The sequence below is a fragment of the Crocodylus porosus genome, unplaced genomic scaffold, assembly GCF_001723895.1.
Source record: "Crocodylus porosus isolate Cpor-Errol unplaced genomic scaffold, CroPor_comp1, whole genome shotgun sequence".
Taxonomy (NCBI): Eukaryota; Metazoa; Chordata; order Crocodylia; family Crocodylidae; genus Crocodylus; species Crocodylus porosus.
The window spans coordinates 36,194,628-36,217,205 of NW_017728915.1; the positions used below are offsets into that span (position 1 = coordinate 36,194,628).

Sequence of the window (22,578 nt, forward strand, 5' to 3'; positions counted from 1 at the left end):
ATTTATCTGCCCCAGCTGCCTGTCATGCGGCCCTCGATGGCTTGCCAAAATTCAGCAAGCGGCCCACCCCTGAGTTAGAAGATTCAGAACAAAGGACCACTTACAACCCTAACAGGGCTATCCAGAACCACAGCAGTAAAAGTTTTTTTTAAAGTAACCAAGTGTTTTGGCAAGGATAAAATCCTTCCTTTTCAATCTGTAAATATTGCAGGTGGGGGTTTCCCTGGGACAAATTGTTCCATAACCATCTCTACCGTGTTTCTTGCATCTTCCTCTGAACCTGGTGGAGACGACTCTTGGCCCGTGGATTCCTCTACTCTGATGTTTCCGTCACTTATGAAAAATGAAGTGACAGAAAACCCTGTCACTCTGGTTCAGAAGCAGCATTTGTCTGCTTTTACCTATAAGCATTCAGTAGCTATTTGTCCTGCTGCACTCTTACCCTCCAGCGACTTCTTAAGTCTTTGATATATTTGATTTCAAGACCTGATGACTTCCTTTAAACAAAACAGAGTTGGCATCCCTGCAGGAGTAACAGAAGGATTTTTCTGTGATATATGTTATCCAAGGACATTTGTCCACGTAATTGGCATTTATCCTCTAAAAATGTTTGCAGTTTAATTTTCTTTTCTTAGTTTAGCTAGCTTAATGGTGATTTTTGTAACGTGGTGCCAGGAGAAGTGGAACATGGTAGCAGGAGAGGCGTAATGTGTACAAGGGCCCCAAAAGATCAAACTAGATGATTTAATGATCCTTGTTCTGGCCATAACGTCTATATGACTTGACATAGTTTGCAAAGCAAAACTAAATGGGGAAAAAAGTTATAGTGTAGCACAGAGCATCCAATCAACAGATGTATCTTTTTTTTTTTTATTTGGAGGAACTTCTCCACCGGTGAATCAATGTTAAACAGACTGAAAAACTAATTTGGGAATAATCACCTGATTTTCCAGTGGCCAGAGTTTTGTGCACCAGTCTCCAAGTATGGAGATCAACTAGGGAAACAATTGTGTTTATTATTATCTTTTTCCTTGCCACTTACGAGCTCAAAGTTAGAGAAAGCTGTTCTCCTGTGCTCTGCTCTGGTTTTTTTGCTTTGTGCTTTTTGTCCCTAGTTCCCAGACCCCCTGTGGTCTGTGAACCAGTAAGAGACCTCACAGTAAAATCGGGGATGCTGGGTATTTTTTTAAAGACAACTCAGACACTGTCCCTAGTGATGTATTTTTTTCCCTGAGTATAGTCTTGGATTCTGGCCATAGCAAAATCCAAATATGGAACTGGAATCTGAAGCCCTGGCCTACTTTTGCTCTTTCCTTCTTATCCAAAGCATTCTCGTTTCATTTTGACAAACCACCGAGGAATTCAAGTCTGAGTATTATTTTTAGTGGTACATCTTATCGGCCAATTAGCATTTTAATTTAAAAATACAAAAGCCTATCTCTCCGTTCACAGTTACTCCGTCAGATATGAAGCGATTGTTTGGTTACAGACTTCATGAATCAATATCATCACAACTCATGAAGTATCTTATTTGCTTTGCGATATGAATTTTAACATATTTTTATTTTATATATATTTTGGGGGGAGGGTTACTTTTATGTGCCATGAAAACCACAGTGATCTCAGCAAGCTATTTTCCTGTTGTTAAGCCCTGAACCCTAATCTGAAGGAAACAAGCGCAGCTTCTCTTATTTTCAAACAGATAAGATTTGCGAGGTTATTAATCACAGATTCAAATGGCTACAGTGGGAATTGAAAATGATATACAGTTTTATATAAAACTTGTCAACATTTATTACCAAGTCAGACCATCTGTCCGGTGGGAGCCTTAGAAAGCCATTATGTGTCTGGTGTATGATAAAGAGCAATTTTACCGCATAAACAGCAATGACATCATGCTGAACTTACATGTTCTTTCATCTGCCTCCTAACCGTACAGCTTCTTTTAAGGCCATTGCACTGTGCTTTGATTTTTGGATGGGCGGGGGGGGGGGCACTTCTCTTTTCTGCTATGTATCCTTTAATCTGCTGTTTTGTTAGTACAATAAAATACTGTTTTTCTCTAAGTACTGAAAACCTTTCTTTGCAGATTTATTGGATTAGTTTTTTAGCTGGCGTAAAGCAGCTTCGTTTCAAGGAGGTTAGTTTATGCCAGATGAAGATCTGGCCCATAGCATATTTTCTTGGCCGGTCTGTGGGCTGGAATATGGCCACCCTTCTTAGTGATGGTGACATTTAATTTCCAAGAAATTCTGTTTTTCCCATGAAAAAAATAATAATCCTGGATAGCGCCCAGCCTTTTGGAAAAAAAGTTGATTTTGCTTATTTGCATTTTCAGTGTACTTTCTGTTCCCCTATTCAACCCTGTTGCTCTGGCTGAATTTCACAAGTGAACTATATATCAGTGCTAATGAAGCCATTAGGTACTTTGACAATTGATGATGCCACGGAATTTGTAACAAGACAAATTTCTTTTGCTGGAGCAGCAGCCAGCGCTCAGCATGTTGAACCACGTTCGAAGTAGAGGTGCTGTCATCATTCAATATAGCGTTACCATTACTACGATGATATAATTTAAAGCATTCATAAATATCCTGTCGCAGACTTGTCATTGGCCGTTCCTTCCAACACTCAGGTCTCAAATGAGTTAAAGAACATTTTTACTAACTAATAAATGTAGGACTTAGAGCATCTCAGGATAGAGACAGACGTCACAACTGTGTTGATATCAAAGGATAACCAGGAGCTGTTATGCTGCCACTGTTACCTGCATGATTTTGAAGTGATGCAAGCACATGGCTCTGACCCAACTTGAACCCAACTCCATTTAGGGTCAGAGTTTGGGTTATTGAGCTAACTTGCATTGTTACAGGATCTTTCAGACATTTAACAGATGGTAATAAGTGATGAATCTTCCCCTTTTAAAGCAGATACATGCTTATAACATATGTTCCTATGCGCAGCCTATGTTCATATGCTAAACACTACGTATAGCATGTAGTAGATGAGCTCTTCCCTATTCTGTTGTATTAATGGCTGTAACAATATTTACTTCTGCAATACTGTAGGACTGACATGGCCTCTGAAGAACCATTTGCAGTGCAAAGGATTCTGGTCTTACCTTATAAACAGAAGCTGAGAAAAAAAATCACAGTATGAAAAAATCCCCGAGCAGTTCTGTTCCAAAGAATGGAAGACTGAAAAATGTCTCCGCTTAAATAGGTTTAACTGTGGTCTTCGGGGAGGTGGGGAAATAGCCTGGTGAAAATGTTCGTTTTAAAAAAAACGTATTGTCCCTTGGTTTCTGTAACTCTGTTGCATCCGTGTTTTGCTCCTAATTAGGAAACATAAAGCCTCGGATTTTGGCAGCAGCCAAAATTACAAGCGAGGAGCCTGGTGAATGTGAAAGGAAGGCTATTCGCTGCAGAGGGGATTTTCAAAGGGGCCCACTATTGTTTGGTGTTCCCTTGCTGGATTTTAAGAGACTTGGCTTCTGATTCCCAGACCTTCCTTTGAACATCTCAGTCTTAATGTTAAATACAGCATAGGGTCTGATGCAAAGTCTGTGAAGTCAGTGACTCTTTCCTTGGAGATCAGTGCACTGTGGGTTAGACCGATGGTGAGTTTTCGCTCTCATGAGTCGGTTTCTTGAACCTAATGGCTCAAGATGCATACACATGTGCTAACTGTGACATGCTTTGAGGTCATTATCAGTATTCCACACAGTTCTTGTAGTCATTGATTTTTAAGGTCTGGGGCAGGGGTGTTGTTTGTTGTGGGGGGGTTGTGTGTAGCGGGGAGGAACATTCAGTAATTTTCCATCTATGGACAAAGACATTTCCAAATAGCCCAAATGTTGGGGGGATGCTCACTGTTTTTATTGGCCACTCCCACTGCAGGATACTTGAACAGACCCCAAAGTCTCTTAGGGGCTGAAGATGGGAGTCAGTGTATGTCATGGTCTGAGGGCAACCTTGAGACAAATCTCACCGAGGTCAGTTCTGCAGACCTAAGAGGCGTACGTATCAGAAAAGAGTATCTGTACTGCTCTTCTTCATTTCTTCAGGGTACCACATTACAGGCACTTTTCAGAAATGGCTGCTGTGGGATATGTCTCAGTGTCCCTGCACAGAGCTTGACTCGTGCTAGGTTTCTAGCTGGGACAACTGCAATGATATGTTCACATGTCATCCTCAGGATCATGCAGTGAGCGAGTGACTGAGCTAATTAGAAGAATGCAGCATGATGGACATTTCCTGAGATGAATTCCTGATTCAGTGAAGTACCTAAACTAGTTTGTTAAATGACAATGAGTTTCAAGCTACCTACAGTACATTGAATGGATACAGTAATAGGTAAGGATGACTTAGCATGAGTTAACAGGCTTTAATGTGCAGGTGGTCCTGTCTGAAGTGCCCTAGTATAGTCCAATTTCATCCTAAGTGTTCTCTGAGTGTTGCAAAGTCACGCCACTTCAGGTGAGCGTTAACCCTGGGGTATGCTATGTCATTCATATTAGGGGAACTTCACTCTGTTCCATGGAGATAAAATAAGCACTTTGCAGTCCTCTAGCACCCCAAGATGCAGTGTTCCCAGGCCCCTAACTCTTCAGAGCAGTGGTAAAGCCCAGGTGTCCTGGCTTCTAGCCACGGCCCTGTTCACAAGGCCACCAGTAGCAAGTCAGAGCTGTGCAAGCTAGAAACAGTACTGACAAGGGCAAGTACTGACCTTAACATGAGACTGCTCACAGCATGCTTTAACTTTACCACCACTTAACATCCCACAGATTTAGCATGGTCTACATTTAATGTGTAACTTCACTTTAGTTATGTGTATAAGGCTAGATTTGCATCTAACTAAATCAGAGAGATATATATATAGCATCAGGGCCAGATTGGCTTATAGACAAACTAGGCACGTGCCTAGGGCCCTGAGCTGCAGAGGGCCCCGGTCCTTCCCTCCGAGGTGGCAGTGTGAATGGCCCCATCCGCCTCCCTTTGCCTCCCATCTGCCGGTCTTGCCACTACGGTGGCTGCTTCCTAGTGGTGGCCTCTGAGCTTCCTGCGGGTGGCAGCACCGGGATGGGGGGGGCGGTCTCGACTGGCCCGTGGCCTACGAGTTTGTTTGCCTAGAGACCACTAAAGAGTTAATGCAGCCCTGTATAGCATAAGCTTTCAAGATGCCTTCATCTGATGCTGTGAAAGGACATGTGCATCTTACACGAATAAAACATTTTGTAGAGCTAGGCTCGTACACAACCATCTCCATTATTTCATTTAAAGAGCTTGCCGGTGGCAAGGAAGCTTCAAGTGAAGTCTTTCTCCTTGAGCATTTTGAACTGTACCTAGACATTTTCCCCCCCAAAATGTACATTTAGTTTTACATTTCAATGTAGTTTTACATTTTTTCATATCTAAGAGAGAACTCGACTATGGTGAGGGCTGAAACTGTAAAAATGCTCCAGTCCTGAGTCAGAGAAAGGCTCACTGTTTATGCAATTCCAAATTCTTCCTTTTTAAATAAAATTTACAACCTTCTGAAATGGCTTGCACAGACCTCCCAGGCTTTGATTTCTTGCAGAGTTTTTGAAATGCATATTAGCCCCAAGACTGGTAACAGACTGAAATAATTATGCTCAAAGGTAGGTGTTAATGCCTTTGACATTTGCCTGCCAGTTGTCTCCATGCTTGTGAGAAATTTATGCGCCAACTGCCCGAGGTTTTACTGCCAAATTGTATTCTTTCCATTCCTCTTAAGTGATGTCCTGTGTGCCATGGCTTTTCTCATTTGTTTAATCACAGTGAACCTTGAAGAGTTATCTTTAAAAATAAATAAATAAAAGTGCATGTCTCCATGAGTGTGTAGCAAGCCAGATAGCCCAGTAAAATTAGGCAAATAAATGCCCACATAAAATGGGCCTGTATTTGCATCTCTAATTTGCCTGTGTAGTTGGCACAGTAGTGTAAGGAAAAGCAGGTTGCCTAATTAGGTGCGTGCGGTTGTCAGAATTGCGTGCACAATTTCAGTGCTTTCTGCTCAATGGACTTGCACATTTGTGCATATGAATTTGGAAAGCATGCCCGAGTTCGTGGGAACCACTCCAGCTGTAGCGGTAAACCAACCTTCAAGGCTGAAAGCTGATTTTCAGCTAGGGTGGTTAAATGAACCTATGAGAGTGATGTACACCCAACTCCCCTAGGATGGGTACGTACATGTGTCTGTCACCCTTAGGCTCCTGTAAAAAAAATCTAGCCCTAACACCTTGATGACGGACCCTACCGAACATACGTTTCTTATTTCATGCAAGTGACCTAAATGGAGAGCAGGGTAATAGGAGATCTGCCCATTAATAAGTCTGGGAAAGTGTCATAGTAAAGGTCTTGACAACCCTATCTGATGCTGGCAGGCTGTCATCTCTGACAGAAAAGGGGTGTTTTTCCATGGGTTTAGTAATGCAGGCTTGATACCCCACTCTAAAAACACAGCGGGCACAAAGCACTTCTGTTTTCTTGAGGGTAAGTAGGTGAGGTCCACTACTCCACTACTGTTTGGCAAGGTGTGGGCATAATGTTGACTACACCTAGCTACCTAAAGCAAACACAAGTGCCCCATCTCCATTTAGAGTTTTACAGCTTAGGTCTAATCATTATTTCACTGTAAAAAGGTCATCTTTGTGTTAGTGAAGACAAACCTTTGTTCTTCCAGGAGGGAAATCTGGAATTGTCCACGCTTCCTCCATAATGAATCTGCCAGACTTCTAATGTGCGGCGCCCTCTCCTCACCCTCTTCAACTGGTCCATCTCCTAGTAATTAATAGCTCAAATATAATGGTGATGTGCACATTAAAAATGCATTAGATGAGCTGGCTTAGGAGAATGAAACAAATAGTTCTTTGACTTTCAACCTGCTATTTTGGATGGTGAATACATGGAAATGTTTCAGATATATTTGCTGTTCATTAGTCCGATGTATAAGTTGCAGATCTCTTTAGGAGAATAATTCTCATCCGGTGGATCTTTTGGAAGGAAGGTGCTGTAAATATTTGCGATTTGAAATGCCTTCCCCCCATCAACCCTCCCCGATGCTGGTTGGTATCGGCGAGACTCTTACTATGTAGTGCTAGGAATATACTACCCGAAGATTTAGCTTTATGGTTAACACAGCAAGTCTCCATTTGCCCTGGAATCTTTAATAAAAATGAAGCAAATAAGGTCTCTTGGGTCCCTGGCTCTGGAAGAGAAGAACCTGGCAGGCGGCTGGAAAAGGCGGCTGCAGCATTTCCAGAGTTTCCCGAAAGTGAGGATTTGCAGTGAATGCGGAGCAAAATCCTTCCCATGCCCCCTGGTATTATTTTTGGTCCCTGAGCGGATGATTCCTTTTTAACTAACCCATGCAGCAAGAATTGTGAATTTTACACACTGAAGACTGAACACAGAATTTGCTTTTGCTAGCTCTTCAAGTACTGGAGCCTAAAGCCTCTTTCTCGGAGGTCCCTCAGGGCCTTTAGAAAGTGAGTGTGAAAAGATCACAGGAGAGATGAATTTGAAACTTCCTTTTGAACTAGAATATGTTTTCGCAGGCAGCTTTCTCCACTCACTTCTCTGCTCTGCTGCTCATTTTCTGGGAGGTTTGCTATCATGAAACAGGACCTGGAGTGGACTGATACCATAGCATTCATTTCACTTGTGCCCTAGACCTGGTTTTATACCTAGGGCATGAGAAGTAAAAGGCTGTTAAGCAAGGGGCTACTTGATATTCAGAACCTAACAGTCATGGGTGAAAGGTGCCTCCCGGGTCTGGAGGGGCACCAAATTGCTGACCGTGGGGGGTGGCCTCCCATGGGTGACTTGGCCTCCTGAGTCCGGTGGGGACACCAGATCACTGACAGTGGGGGACTTCCCATGGGTGACCGGGCATCCCGAGTCTGGGGGGGCACCAGGTCACTGACCATGGGGGGGGGGGGCGCTACCAAAGCGCTGAACCAACAATAGTGAAACCGGAAGTGCCCTTACACTGGCATTTCCAGTTTCGTGGATGACGTTTCCAGGGGGTGCATGTGCACCCGTGTGAGCCCTCTACACCTCGCCACTGCTAACAGTGGTATGTTAATAGATTTTTTTTTAAAGGGTGGGGCCATCTGAAGTTTATGATAACCAATAAAAACTGTATACCGTGCCACCACATACAAGTCAGAAGCAGCTTTTGTTTTCCAGGTCCAAATTGCACTGCATAATCCAGGAACCATTCCTAGCCAGTATCGCTAATGCACAGGTGGCATCTGCCTTGCATTGTCTTCTCCTCAGGATTATCTGTGAGGCCTTCCAAAAAGCTGAAGTGCAACCACACGTATCAGCCATTTCAATAATCCAAGCTGCTGTTATAAATGAACACATCTCTTCACCAGCATTACTAACACGGCAGGCAAGGTAAATGTGATATCTTCTATTAGACTGACTGAATAGTTGGAAAAAAGTTCTTAGTAAACTTTCTTAGCAAGACTGGGGTGGTCTAATAAAAGACATCACATCTACTCGAAGAACCTCGCCTGCCTTTGTCTTTAGACCAACACGGCTACAACCAAAAACCGAGCTTCATTTATAATATGCAGCTTTCAAGGAAGTAAAGGCCTTGGGCCAAATTCACTTGTGATGTAAAAACGTGCAACTCCAATTGAATCGCACTTGCTTACATCAGGTGGATATTTTGCCCCTCTCTGCATGGTGAAATGTTCCTTCTCCATATTGAACCTACCTCTGCAGCAAAAAGGGTTTGCTTGTCTAAATAATCTCAGTGATTCAACTGCAGTCTCTCTGAGGTTAAAACACAGACAGGGGACACACCTTCCAATGTGTGCGCCTGCCTCTGGCTGGAGCTTCTCAACTGCGTTAAGCTAACTCAATATGGCAGAAACAATGGGAGAAAAATGCGCTCTTTTTTGTACCGTGGGTGGCAAGCTCTGGCTCAGCCTAAAAACCTACATTAGCTATTAGAACGAGCACCCCCCTCCCATTCAGTCTGGCTCATATCTCTGTAGCGAGCATTGATTTGTGTTGGGCAAATTCTGTTTGGTCTTTATTATTCCAGGTGGCTAGGTGTTGGAATTAATTGGCTTGGTTTCTATGCGGCTCTGACAAATGCTGCAATTTTCATATCAGGGTCTGACATGTTAAATTCTTCAGGGTGGTGGTGCTGGGGAAAAAGTTAGAGGGTTTCAGCTTCTGAACAATTATAATTATCTGCAATCAACACACCGTTCTGTAGATACCAAGGCCGAGAGAGAGAGTGCTGAGTGAGGAGTGAGTGACTAATAGCTGTCGGAAAAAAATAGATGGCTGTAGAAAAGAATCAGGGACATCTACAAACAGTTTCTGTTTATAGGATTGGCTGATGGGCCTTTTTTTTTTTTTGCTCCTATGTTCCAACATCTGCAACACACATTTTTATAGTCTTTCAGATTTTGCTGATTTGACTATGCCTGTGTGGAAGCGCAGCCCAGCAGCTGACTTGGCTTTGAGATGAATGTCTGTAGCATATATAAACTATCTGGAGGTCTAGCACATAAAAAGTCTGTGCCGTGCCATTGTTCACCAGCCACTTGTTTTAACGACTACTATATCTCATTCTGATCCTTAGTCTAAAGAGCAGTACCTCGTGCAACCAGCACCAGTACCTTGTGCAAGATGGTGGAAATCCATTCTCTCTAACTTTTTCTTCTTCTTCAGTGCATCTTTCCTATTGTCTTCTGCTTCTTTTCTTTCTTTCCTGTCGTCTTCAGTGTTGGTGGATCAGAGGTTGATCTACTCTTGTCTTCATTTTCCATTTGAATTCTACTTTAGTGCTATAACCATCTCTCCAACAGTGCCATAAACACGGGATTGTGATGCCACATAGGGAATACATTGGAAGAACATGTGAGCTCATAGGACCATGGGAAGTGACATGCTGGGTGAGATCTTCTACTCTAGTATCAAGCAGAGGCCAGTACCAGGCACCTCGGCGTGATGACAGCTTGTTTCCAAAGGATGCATTGTTAAGTTACCAGCTACACCTTAACATCAACTCAGCAGGGAAAATTTCTTGAAACAATGCTTCTTTCCCCTCATTAGGTCCCTATTTTGGGGGAATAGTCCTACCAGAACCCAATTACTTGGGATTACTCTTGCCAGGACCTAATACAAGAGAGGTCTAAACAAATCCATGCATTGAGTATCCATAAACTGTGCAGTAGTTTGGATCCAGAACTAAACTCAATGGCTTGGGCCTATCTTTGAAATGTAGTATTTTATCTGAATTAATTCACTCATCCTTCATGAGAACAGGGTTTTAAATTGTCCCTGACAGGGTTTCTAGCATCTTCCTTTGAAGTATTGGTCATCTAGGGATAGAAAGAGGTGTCCAAAGTCATCTGACCTAGTTCTGCGTCATCACAGTTTCCGCATACATTTTCGAGCTCCATCCAGCTGTCATCGCTGCTGTGGAAGGCTGTTCCAGAACCTGTTAAGAGTCTTTTCCTAATTTCCAGTATAAATTAATTTATAAAATAAATGTCAACATTGTGCTTTAACCACCCTGGATGTTCTTACAAAAATCAATCATATCCGTTCTTATTGCTTTAGGCTGAACAAACTCTCCTAATTTCCTCCCTTAAGATAGACTCTCCACTCCCAAGATCATTTTAGTAGCTCTTCTCTGCACCTGTCCTGCTTTAGTTGATCTTTCTTGAATACGAGTGATTAGAACTGCATCGCTATTCTGGGAGAGGTCTTCCCAGGGCCTCATATAATGGCACTAATATTTCCTAGTCTCTACTGGACATGCCTCTCCTGATTCATTGCAGGATGACATTTGGCTTTTCAAATCTGCATGTCATTGACAGCTCCTAGTTATTCTTTGATCTCCCAGCTTATAGCAGAAATGTCTGTTCTTAATACTCAAGTGCATGACCTTATGTTTAGAAGCACAGGATTGCGTCGTATTTCCCTTTAAGTCCTCAAGGCCACTCAGCTCTTTTGTGGCTGATAACCACTCATTGGTGATGCCCCAAACATTGTGTTCTTCAACCAGTTTCTTCAGCACACCTCCCATATTTGTGCCATTGTTCATTAATGGAAAGAGTCAACAAGGCTGATCACCGAGGAACTCTACTAGTGTTTCTCCTTCCATGTGGTGTTTCCTTTTCAACACAACCTGTTGCTGCCTACCCTGGAGCTAGCTCTTACAAGTTCCCTGGTTATAAATCTGAACCGGAGGATACAGCATCCCATGGGATACTACTAGATGAAGAAGATGAGATCAACTGTATTTATCTGTTCTAGAAAATCACTTACTGAAGCAAGCAATTTGGTTAGTCTGGGATGATCTGCCTTTGGTAAACGCATCTTGTACAATTTTCTCCTATTTCCCGCTGTGTCTTTAATTAGCCTTTTCTTCCGAATTGCTTCTAAAGCATTGCAAAATACTGAAGTCCAACTTACAAAGATAGAGGAACTACATTTGATCAGATTACTTGCTTCTGGACCTGAAATTTCAGCTGTGCCTCTCTTTCAGTACCAGTGTTGCAGTGATGACTGCTGTCTGCTATGTTTTCCTGTCCCTGTGTCCAGGTTTCCATCCTGCACCATATCGAACGCAAGCAGAGCTGTGTGATGGGGCCTGTTCTCTGTGTGGTGAGGTCCCATTCAGGATGGACCCCCCCGGGAGGGAAAGCTGCATGTCTTGTGCCTAATCTGAGATCTCAGCAGATGTGATCGAGATCAATAGTTTGAATGGCAAAATTCCTCCTAAAAAGCCCTTATAACCTCAACAACAGGCTGTGCCAAGGACAGTAATACACAAAATAATTTAGGCACTTGACTTCACAGAGAGTGAACAACACATTAAATGGCAATTAGTCTGCTTTCCATGCGTAGCCCTCTGCCTCTCCCCCAGATGGCTAGTTATTAAGATATTTATGGTTAATACAAATTTCCCTTGCCATAAATCATCATCTTTTCTATTTTCTACCTGCGGGGAAGTCATAGCAATCAGTGACCCAGCTCAATCAGCTCACATTGGCAATGATCGGGTTCTTGTAAAATAAAGATTGTAACAACTTCTCCTCCTAGCTAAAACAACAGGAGGGGGAAAAATCCCTGTGCTGGTATCTGATAACACGCTGCAATCAAATGCTTGCATATCCTCTTCGTAGGAGGCTTTTAAATGGAAAGTTACATGGATTCATTTGTCACTCGGTGACTTATAAACTGTTGGCCAAATTCTAATCCCAGTAATGTGGATGTAATAAGTAGAGGAATAACAGTGCCTGCTGTGGAACAGCTATGGATAAAAAGGCATTTAGTTCTCCCCAGTTAGCTGTGCATGTTGAGGAGAATTACTTGTGAAGTGCAAAGAGGTATACCTGATCCAACCAGGGAAACTGCAGAAAACATCAGCTTGAATAAACCTTCCTTTTTCACTCATCGTCTCATTATCCTAGGACCATTTGGGGGGATGTCATGAGATCCCTTGGCTCATGATGTCCTTGAGGAGCATCATCCAGGTGGCCAGAATGGGGTCACATTTCCATACGAATGTGGTCTGGTTTCCCCTCTTTGACTTACAGTTGATCTTTCTATCATGAAAGCATGTGCTACCCATGCAGATATGTACCACTAAACGTACTCTTTCCCACGTGTGACATGCTGGTGGCCCCATTCCTCGTGTCTCCCTATGTTAACCTCAAGTGGCTCAGTGGCTACATCCCAGGAGAGGGGAGATGTAGTGGGTTGGCACAGCTCAGGCCTCTCTCTGCTACTCCTCCTCCTCCTGCTTTCAGTAGAAGTGGGAGAGAGTACAGGGAACCTCACCCAGGTTGTCATATTTCCTTCCAGAAAGAGCACTAACTATTCACCGATTCATTTTCATTGTCTACTTCATAATGCTATATGCATTTCTTGAAGCTCCAGCTTCAGGACTCCTGTGATTATGGGAGAACCTTATCTCTGTTTTAACTTCTTTTTATAAGTTTCTTGACATGCTGGTTATAAGGAACTGCTGGAAAAAAATGTCTGAGAACATCTTTAAATGCATGATTGAGAAACATGCCATCTCAATCCTAAATCCATCTCAAAATTATTGGAAGTTTGAAACCAGGCCCCAAAGTTTCCAAAATTAAAAAACAAAAAACAAAGGAAAGGACCCCAGCATTATTTTTTTTTCTAAATGCTGTGATTTTTATGCAAACTTCAGAATTATTAGGAGCCTGAACCATGACTTCTGAATGCTTAGAGTTTGCAACTTTACAAGGGTTTTCATTATATAGCGTTTCCCTCCTTTTATCCTTAAAAGAGAAATGTAGATAGCAAGAAAAAGGGCAAATTTGGTGTCCAATTTTTGTCGTAATTGCTTTATTACTAATAGTTGCAATAGCTGCTAAAAGCCCCAATGCCTCTCTACAGTATAACTGATATTGCAGTGAGACAGGATGTACCTTGTAACCTCTGTCTCTCTTACACAGAGGTTACAAGGTACAGAACAAGAGTCCCCTTTATATAGGCTGGGAAATGAGGCTCCAGGAGATTATACAACCCATCCAAAGTCACAGAGAAAGTGTACACGCTTCCACATCCAATTGCTCGGTTCCCTCCTCTCGTTTGCAACATTCTGCCTTAAATTAAATGACAAAACTTTGGGAAGGGATATATACAGCACCATTTCCTGTACGTGCCTTTGGACACCGCTGAAGATAATGATAATCTGTTATTTTCCTACCTATGCATTCCCATTTGGGGCCTTCTAGCTCCCTCACTTCCCATATAGTTCAGATCTGGTCCTCGGTGATGCCTATGCTGTTTGTTAAGATCCCTTCACACATATGTTTGATCTCTTGAGACAGACAAGGGGCTAAATCTGATATCTTTTATTGGACCAATTCAAATAGTTGGGGAAAAAAATCTTCTTTGCAAGCTTTCGGCCACAAACACCCTTTGTCGGGTTGAGGAAGCATCTGCAGTCGGTGTGTGTGCTTCCTGGATGATCTCTTGAGGACCGCTCATCATACCCGCTTTGTCCAAGTACATGCTTTAGTGTTTCCTCTGTAGTCCGAGCCACATGACCCCATTAATGACTTACCACCAAGATAAAGGACAGAAAAACCATGCTGCTATCATCACCCCACGGGTCCTCCCCCACATTTATTTGTTCTCCTACTGAGACCAGCTCCTGAGGTCTCTCACATACCACATCCTTGCGGGCGGTATACCCGCCAGCTTGAAGGGAATACTTCAGTGCTCTGGGGCCACTGATGGTAGCTGTATTGGTCTAAGGACGTAGGCAGGCAAAGTTTTTTGGATAAATGTGATCACTTTTATTAGACCACCTAAATAGTTGGAAAAAATTGCTCTCTGCAAGCTTTCGAGTACAAACACACTTCTTCAAGAGTAGGGAAGGTCCATGCTTCAGTGCTGGTCTTCTGTCGGTAGATGGCACTGTTATATGCTTTATGAGGGCACCACGCAGGGATGTAAAGTTCAGAGGTTGTAAACACTGATTTCCTTTTTTCTCACTAAATATAATAATGTTCCACTGAGCCCAGAGCAACCGGGACAAGGCTAATACCCTGTGCCTCTTTTACATTGCGCAGACCCTTTGGATGAAGCTGTGGCTTAAAGGACAGGTTAGAAAGGAGCTTTCCATTCTCCTGATGTCCGTGCATCTTCAGCATTTTAATATAATCAAGAAAAAAAATAGACTCCTAATTAAACTGCTGGAGGTCTGCAGCTCTGGATCCTCCCAGGCTGCTGGGGCCTCTTTCAAATGCTGCTTTTCCACAGCAGGGAGCACTGACCCCAGACTTCAGGAGGGGACATTTGTCCCTAGAAATTTTGCTTTAACACTAATGCTATTTTATTATCACTCTGAGGCCAGCAGTTATTTACTGAGAGTGATTAAAAGAAAGCTCTCGCAGATTGACTGGGTTTTTTTTTTCCAGCTCTGTAGTGTAAAAGCCTGTGTAGGATTTACACTCTGCTCAGCCCCATTGAAATAAGTCGTGGCATAAGTCAGGGCAAGATTTGCTCAGATGTTTTCGAGCAAAGTGCAATGAGCGGGTTCAAATACTAACGAGTCGCCCCCCGAGAATTTGGCTCTGAAACCTCGATTCAGAGACCATTGCCACTGAAGCCACGACAAATGAAGACAAATGCTGCGGTGTGAGAGTGAAGCTATTCCAGGGATTGATTTTGCTGTTTGTTTCCATTGCGTCTCTGAGTTGGCTGGGGTTTATGTTAGAGGGTTTGAAAAGTTCAGAGAGTTCAGAGTTCAAAAATGTTCATCAGAGTTAAATTATATTTTGCCTTTAAGTAACAACCCCCACCCCCCAAAAAACAGCATTTGTTCTTCCCTGTTGAATCCCCTTCATTTTGAATTCCTGCCCTCATCTGCTCATGTCACATTAAGCATTTTTCTTTTACAAATCGATCTTTTTTTCATCCTCTCGCTTATTTTGACTCTTCCCCTTTTATTACCTTGCTTTTTATTTGCGACCCTTGTGAGCATTTATGATTTCACCGGTGCGGTTCTTCACTTGCATTTATTACACCCTCCGAGTCTTTGCTCTGCGGGACCAGAAATGGATGCATTTAGGGCCAAACTTATTAGTTGGCCTTTCCAAATGGTGGACGGTAGGGAGTCAAGTACAGGGTCATTTGCCCATTGGACATTTTTCCCACCACTCATTTTCTTTCTGCTGCAGATCTGTAGAAGTCCTGACTTCTATACTGTTTTATCTTGAAGAACATCTAAATCACTTAAGTAGTCTGTTGGCTGAACTCAATAAATAAATAGGAGAAAGCTCACTAGTAGCAGTGAGTTATTGCTTTTCTGTCACTACTTCATGGCTCTGTATATATTAGCCGTGCTAACAGTGCTCCATGTATTACGTGTATGTTTCTTTTAATCTAGCTCTGAAGAATTAAATTTACATCCCATTTGTTCCAAAACTTTCTAAACTATTCAAACACCAAGTTCTGCCAGGTTAATGTCCTAATATAAGTAGCAGCTACTACTCTTTTTCTGCACACTTCCAACTCAGCATCCTACGGAGACGTTTGTAAGCAAATGTGATGTACGTGGATCACAATTTCATCAGCCGTCAGTCATGCCACGGTCCAAATTCTGCACCTTATACCACCAGCGAAATCTCATCAAACCATGCTGAGGTTTGCCCGGTGTGAGGGGAAACCAAATTTGATCGCTTATATTCAAATATGTGAAAATATGGAAAGCATTATACCCAATATGCAATTTCATGTATCTAAACTGCCGGAAAGTGGTGCAGATATATAAACCACTATCTTTATTTAAATGAAAAATCCACCCAGTAATCACCAGGAGGATTTCAGTGCAGTCAACAAATCTGATAAGGAATGAAAATAATGCCAAGGCTACTGCTCTCTAGTCATGCCTCTCTTTCTCTTTGTGTGCACACACGCACATGCACGCACACACAAGTTTTTATATATAAATTAGACTAGGAACGTAATCTGTTCTGTGCCATGTGTAGCTATTCAATATGTGTGCATGTAAATATATTTATCTTACACAGAGAAAGATCCTACAGCTGAGTTGATGTATGTGTAAGACTGAGAACAATAGATATTCATATATATGCGTACCAAATACAACAATTGGATCTTGAATCCAAGGCAACGTAACTTGGGTATTATTATGCACTTATCTGTTTTTCTAAATATTGATTATAAAAATATATACACTGAATGCTCTGTATTTGCCATGCATTTGCTAAGCTATATAGCTGTTTAATCATTGTGATTCTTTAAATCTTTGCTCTGAAAGTTTATGTTCGGGTACAAAAAGGGACATTCTTTGTCCAGAAAAAATTGGATAACTTTATTAATGTTGTTCTACCCTCTCTCATATTTTTGGTAATAAGTCATTCTCTTTGAACTAAAAGCACTCATAGTCCTCCTGATCCCTCCTCACCCATTCAACTCCACGTCAAAGCTTCTCTCGACTTCAGTGGGGCAGGATGGAGAAGAAGTTGAAAAGGCTCTGTATGTCCTTTTGATATATTGTATAATAAAGCAAGTCTTCTCCATGATTTACTACCCCTGTTTTAAGTTTTATATAGGATATGTCAGACAAGGAGGGTAATGGAAAATACAAAACCAACCTGAAGAGCTCCCTCTTTATCCAAGTCTTTAGATTGAAGATATCTTATTCTTCACAAAAGCTGCTCTTACTCTTGATTGTCAGTAGAACAAATGGAGTATTTTCATTCAAACTTTTCCTGCAAAGGCTTTGATTTTCTTGACATTTTCCATTTTTGGCATTTGGACCAAAAATGTTTGTTTAAAAAAAATTTTGATATGGGGTTTTCTCGATTGCTTGCATCAGTTTTCAGCGGACAGTTTTGGTATTCATTTTTCTCTAACATTTGGTTGTCGGTCCCTTCCCCCCATTGTCAGTTTTGATTGGCTGGATTTTGTCACTGGAGGTGCAAGAGGAGGAAAAGCAGCAGAGAGAGGCCTGAGCTGTGCCAACCCACTACATCTCCCCTCTCCTGGGATGTAGCCACTGAGCCACTTGAGGTTAACATAGGGAGACACGAGGAATGGGGCCACCAGCCTGTCACCAGCCTGGGAAAGAGTATGTTTAGTCATACAGATCTGCATGGGTATCACATGCTTTCATGATGGAAAGATCAACTGTAGGTAGTCTCTAAAAAAAAAAGTTGTTAAAATAATAATTAAAAAAAAATCTTTTTCAATCCTGAAGACCAGGGCGTAGGTTGCTAAATTTTTTCCCCCCGACTATTTAAGTTGGTCTAATAAAAAGATATCAGATTCACCCAAAGAACCTTGCCTGCCTAAATCCTAAGACTGCCGTTTCTGAAGACTGCACTTTGTGCAAGGAAAAGAAACTCAAGACTTACAAAAAATATTTGCAACCCACCTCCAATAACATTCATTTTTTTCCTGACAATTGGTTTCTTTGATTTTTCAACCATCTCCTTAAGGTAATTATTAATGCAGGGAATTCTTCTCTTGCCAAGCCCACCAACTCATTGTGCATGGCAATATATTGCAGAAGCAGAGATGTAAATTCAGTATAAGTCTGCTTCTGAATGACTGAAGACTATGGGCTCTTGTCACTGACTCCAGCAGGCTCAGGATCAAAACCCATATACACAGAGTTTTCCCTGCTACGATCTTCTTCTGGGCCAGCCCCTGTTTTCCAGTACTGCTGGTAAAGACTCAGTTCCCCATTGCTGTGATGGGATTCTGCTGTAGTACCTGGGAAAACTGAAGCCATCCCAGGTTCACTGATAGTTCAATACATGTAGTGGCATGAAAAAGTCTCAAACAAGTTGTTGGCGTTGTGTCCAAAATGTTTCAAAGTTCCCCAGTGAATTAACTCCTTTGAACAATTTAATAATTGAGGATTAAAATAATGAATCTGTGGTTTGCTTCTACTAGAATGAGATTAAGTTGTAGCTAGACCAGATCTTGAATTCCCTTTGATGCGCTTTTCACATACTATATGCCAGGCAGCTCCAAACAGGTACAATTCACTGTTAATTTGGAAAGACTTAAAATAAATATTTTTTTTTTTGAGTTGGTAGATTTTTACGACAGAAAAAACCCTCTGGCCCTGATAAGAGATGAAGGCTCTGATAAAGCTGAACTTGTAGGCATCTACTCAAGTCCATCAGGCACTATCTGGCAAAGATTTTAAACGCGTGGTTCCCTCAACTGCATATGTGAGTCCTATTGACCCTGTAAGGCATTTTTCTGAATAAGCCACTTTAAGAACATGCTTATGTACTTTGCCCTGTCAAAGATAGGGTGTCAATCAAAGGGAGTTTTGGATCAGAGATTAGAAAAGGGCACAGTACATTAATTGTTAAAATAAGTGTAATTGAGGGTTATTAGTGTAACAATAGATGATGTAACAATGGATTGGAGGCCTTCCAAGATCCTGGGTGGAGGCGGGAGAAATGTGGTTTCCCAGGTACATACATGTGGTATCACATGACACTAGAAATTAAACACTCTTAATTGCATAAGAGGCCCAAGTTAAAGAGTTCAGATTTAAATCTAGAGCCAATGGTTACCAAAAAAGTTTGGAGGTATTCAGATCTGGAGGTGCTGGTGAGCGTAATGTCAGATACAGACTCCAACTTCTCCAGGTACAAAGGTGTTCAGATTGGTGAGCTTGGCTGAAGTCCAGCTCCATGTAGAAGAAGCATTAAACATCAGCACTCTCACACTTACAGTTTCACAGAGGATACTCATGCCCCATGGGCAAAGCTTGATTAATACAGGACACCTGGTTGTGTGTGCGTAGCCCTTGAGGCCAAGGGGATACCCAAGACCTACAGTGTTTGCATGGAAGGATCCACCAAAAACTCCTGGGATCCCCCATATGTAATGGAGAGCAGCGTTAACAAGGCATGGGTGCCAAAAGGTCCACAAGGACTTTGGGACAGGGGACAGACTGAACTATTTTTGGTAGTCTTTGCCTGTTCGTGCTTTAGGGGTGAAATATAGCCATACACAAATGGCCAGGCCTCTCCAGACAGGGTCTTCAGAAATACATACAGCTTGTCCCAGTTGTCTACACAGAAGTAAGGCTCAACCCCACTGGCGGGCAAAAATCATCTGCTCTTTCTTAGACCGTAAGCTCACATGGGATGTATTTTCCTTCTCCAATTACACAGCAAATGCTCCCTCGTTCGGATTTTAGGTTTTGTTGATACGGTCCATGTTATTATTCTGTTATATAAAAACAGACCCATTAGAAACAACGTGCCTAAGGGGCTGTTTACGAAGCACATCCTAGGCACCCTGCCCAAAATTGTTCTTTGGAAATAAGAACACATGACATATTGCTGTGGGGAGAGGCAACGGGCAAAGTACTTAAACGCCTCGGTAGCTTGTGACCCCTTAACAGGGCTTTAAGATGCCAGCATGTGAATTTGCCATCTAAGGATCGTCTCCACTGAGCTCTGTGACCATTAGATCATTTCCCTAATTGTCCATTTGTACAGGTTTTGCCTTTTCCTTCTGGCTCCTTGCTGAGTAGTTGCTTTTGGATCCTGTTGTTATTTGTCCTATTTGGAGAAATGGCATAGAAGACAAAGCCCAATAAAGGGACACAGCCATGTATGGGCTTTATTGAATCCCCTCCTCTTTTCTGAATGTAGTCAATAGTAAATAAGCCACACCACTTCCTTTTTCGAGGGAAGAAAGTACAAAATAAATCTGTCTACATGGGGTTTGTTTGCAGATCACGTGGGAAAATAGCAGGTTAAATACACAGGAGGAACAAGAAACACTCGTGTGCCATCTAGTGGAGCCCAAAATCTTGTTTTTAATTGCTTGCTTTTGTGTTAGTGAATGCGAATGAACTGATGTATCTGGTGATAAAAATATCTTGGTGAGTTCAATGAAGACGTCATAAAAAGGAAGTATCCATCGTGGCCTTTTTTTCCAAAATATTGTATTTGAAAGGTACAACCTTTGCAAAAAGAAAGAAATCATCTTGGGAATGAGTTTGGCAAAAATGATCACTTATTTGAGATTTTTTTAAAAATTTGATTTGATTTTGTTTTGAAATTGAATACGCGAATGAAACCAGCAAATGTAGGTTTCTGGTTTTAAAATTAAAGGATTCGAAGGCTAAGAGTGTTGTTAAAGTGTCAGTTTAAGAATAACCCTTTGGCTCCAGAATGGTTAGATAGAGAGGAAGCCTCCCCCCACACACCTCCTTTTTTCATGTTTGTTGATTAAATCTGGCTTGGACCACCTACATGAAATGAAATGTAGAGCTCTTTGCTTAGCTCGGAGGTGACAGGACTCTTTCTCCTCCAGAGTTTCCCTCCCAGTAGTTAGCTATATATATTCCTATCTTTCCTGGATATGTTTCTCTTGAGAGGTAGAGAAGCTGAGTAGTTAAACAGAGACAACACTAATTCTTCTTTTCCCAAGACCTATGGCTTAACTCCTACCTTCCGTTTTAACTGCAGGGAGTGTTAGCTCAAACCCTGCTGCCCAGTAATCGAAACCAAAATTACGACACACGGTTTCCCATAATTTGCACAAATGGGATGTCAAAAAGGCCCCATGATGGAGCTGGTAGGAAAAGTGAACTGCCTTCAATTGTATCCCTTGACAAGGTGACCTTTGCGGGGTCAGGCTGAAGGGCACTGGAAGGGTGGGCTTGGGGAAAATTCGACCACAGCTGTTTGCTCACACCTGGTCTGTGCAGAAGTGGAGAACCACTGCCTACGACTTCCACCCAACTGTGAGCCTTTCATTCCCCCTCCCTCAAAGAGAGAGGCATGCAAAACGCCGCAGCCCATGTTTGCTTCCAAAATATCAGAAAACCGTCCAGCCCTGCTTACATGCACCTCTGTCACACTGGGATTCATCACAGATGCCAGAACAAAGGATTAAAGCTACTCAGATGAACTAACTTACAATGGATCCCCTTGCAGCCCATGATCCAGTATTTAGCGTGTGCTTTATCAATCCCCCTATGACGTGTCAGGGAAAACGCGGGCAGGTGATCACAGCAGAAAGTTTGCAGAAGGGTCTAAGATCCACTTACCCACATTTTTGCTGAAATTTGCCTATCGTTCATGAACTTTTGCTTCCGTTTGTTTCACTTGACTGCTCAATTCATCCATGTTTATATTCTCCTTATTCACTAGCCCCAGATCATTGCATGGCTCTGGAAAATAATTGCTTTTTGTATGTGCAATATGCTCCTTATGGAAACCAAGAGCAATGTACCATTTAAGCCCTCAGAACAGGATGTATATCATATATCTTGCAGTGAACTATGGTCGGGGGTGAATTTCTATCCTTAAAAAGTAGGATAGAACCCTCATTGAACTGGAAGCTGCTACAAGAATTAAACTAATCATTTTCGGGGATTCAGAGAGTCCAGAGCCAGTCAACATACCATAGTTAGGTTCTAATATATAATTTTGTTATGCGCAGATATGTATATGTGTATTAGCATAATGCCCCATTTTAGTAAGATTTTTATACTTTTTCATGTCAGAGCCACCTTTTTTATGGGTAAATGTATTTACCCACCCTTTTTATTATCATTTTTATAATCTGAACATACACACGACTAGGATCAGTCCAGCTGAAGAACTGACTGCTTATACAATTCTATATATACTAGAATATATAGCAATTCTAGGAAAAATTATCTGATTCTGAAGCCAAATAAATTAGGGTTTATTGCTGTTCTTTTAACTCCAATGAATAACTTGATGGATTTAAATGATCTTTATAATGAATGAGAAAGCAAACAAATTAGCCCAGATGAAAATCTATAAAACCTTCCCCACCACCACGACTGCTTGGGCTATGCAACGTGAACCAGCTGGGAGAGAGAACTCAAAACTTCCATCCTGAGAGTGAACGGACGCGGAAGACGGCATGAGAACTGCATCCGAGAGACCAACTGGCGGCTTCGGCAGTGGTGTCTCGAGGCAGGCTTCGGCTTCCTGGACAATGACCCACACATTACAACGAGGGACATGCTCAGCTGGGATGG

The 22,578-nt window shown here is 42.1% G+C and overlaps 1 long non-coding RNA gene across 1 annotated transcript in view; it reads left to right on the forward strand.

Annotated features, from left to right (window-relative positions):
* Window positions 1–13: 13 nt before the first annotated feature.
* The window catches only part of LOC109310674, a 25,799-nt gene continuing 3,234 nt past the window's right edge, over window positions 14–22,578 (forward strand). Inside the window, exons 1-2 of the long non-coding RNA XR_002101291.1 lie at window positions 14–1,085; window positions 7,452–7,459. This is a non-coding gene — a long non-coding RNA (uncharacterized LOC109310674). The remainder of the gene's footprint in view (window positions 1,086–7,451; window positions 7,460–22,578) is intronic.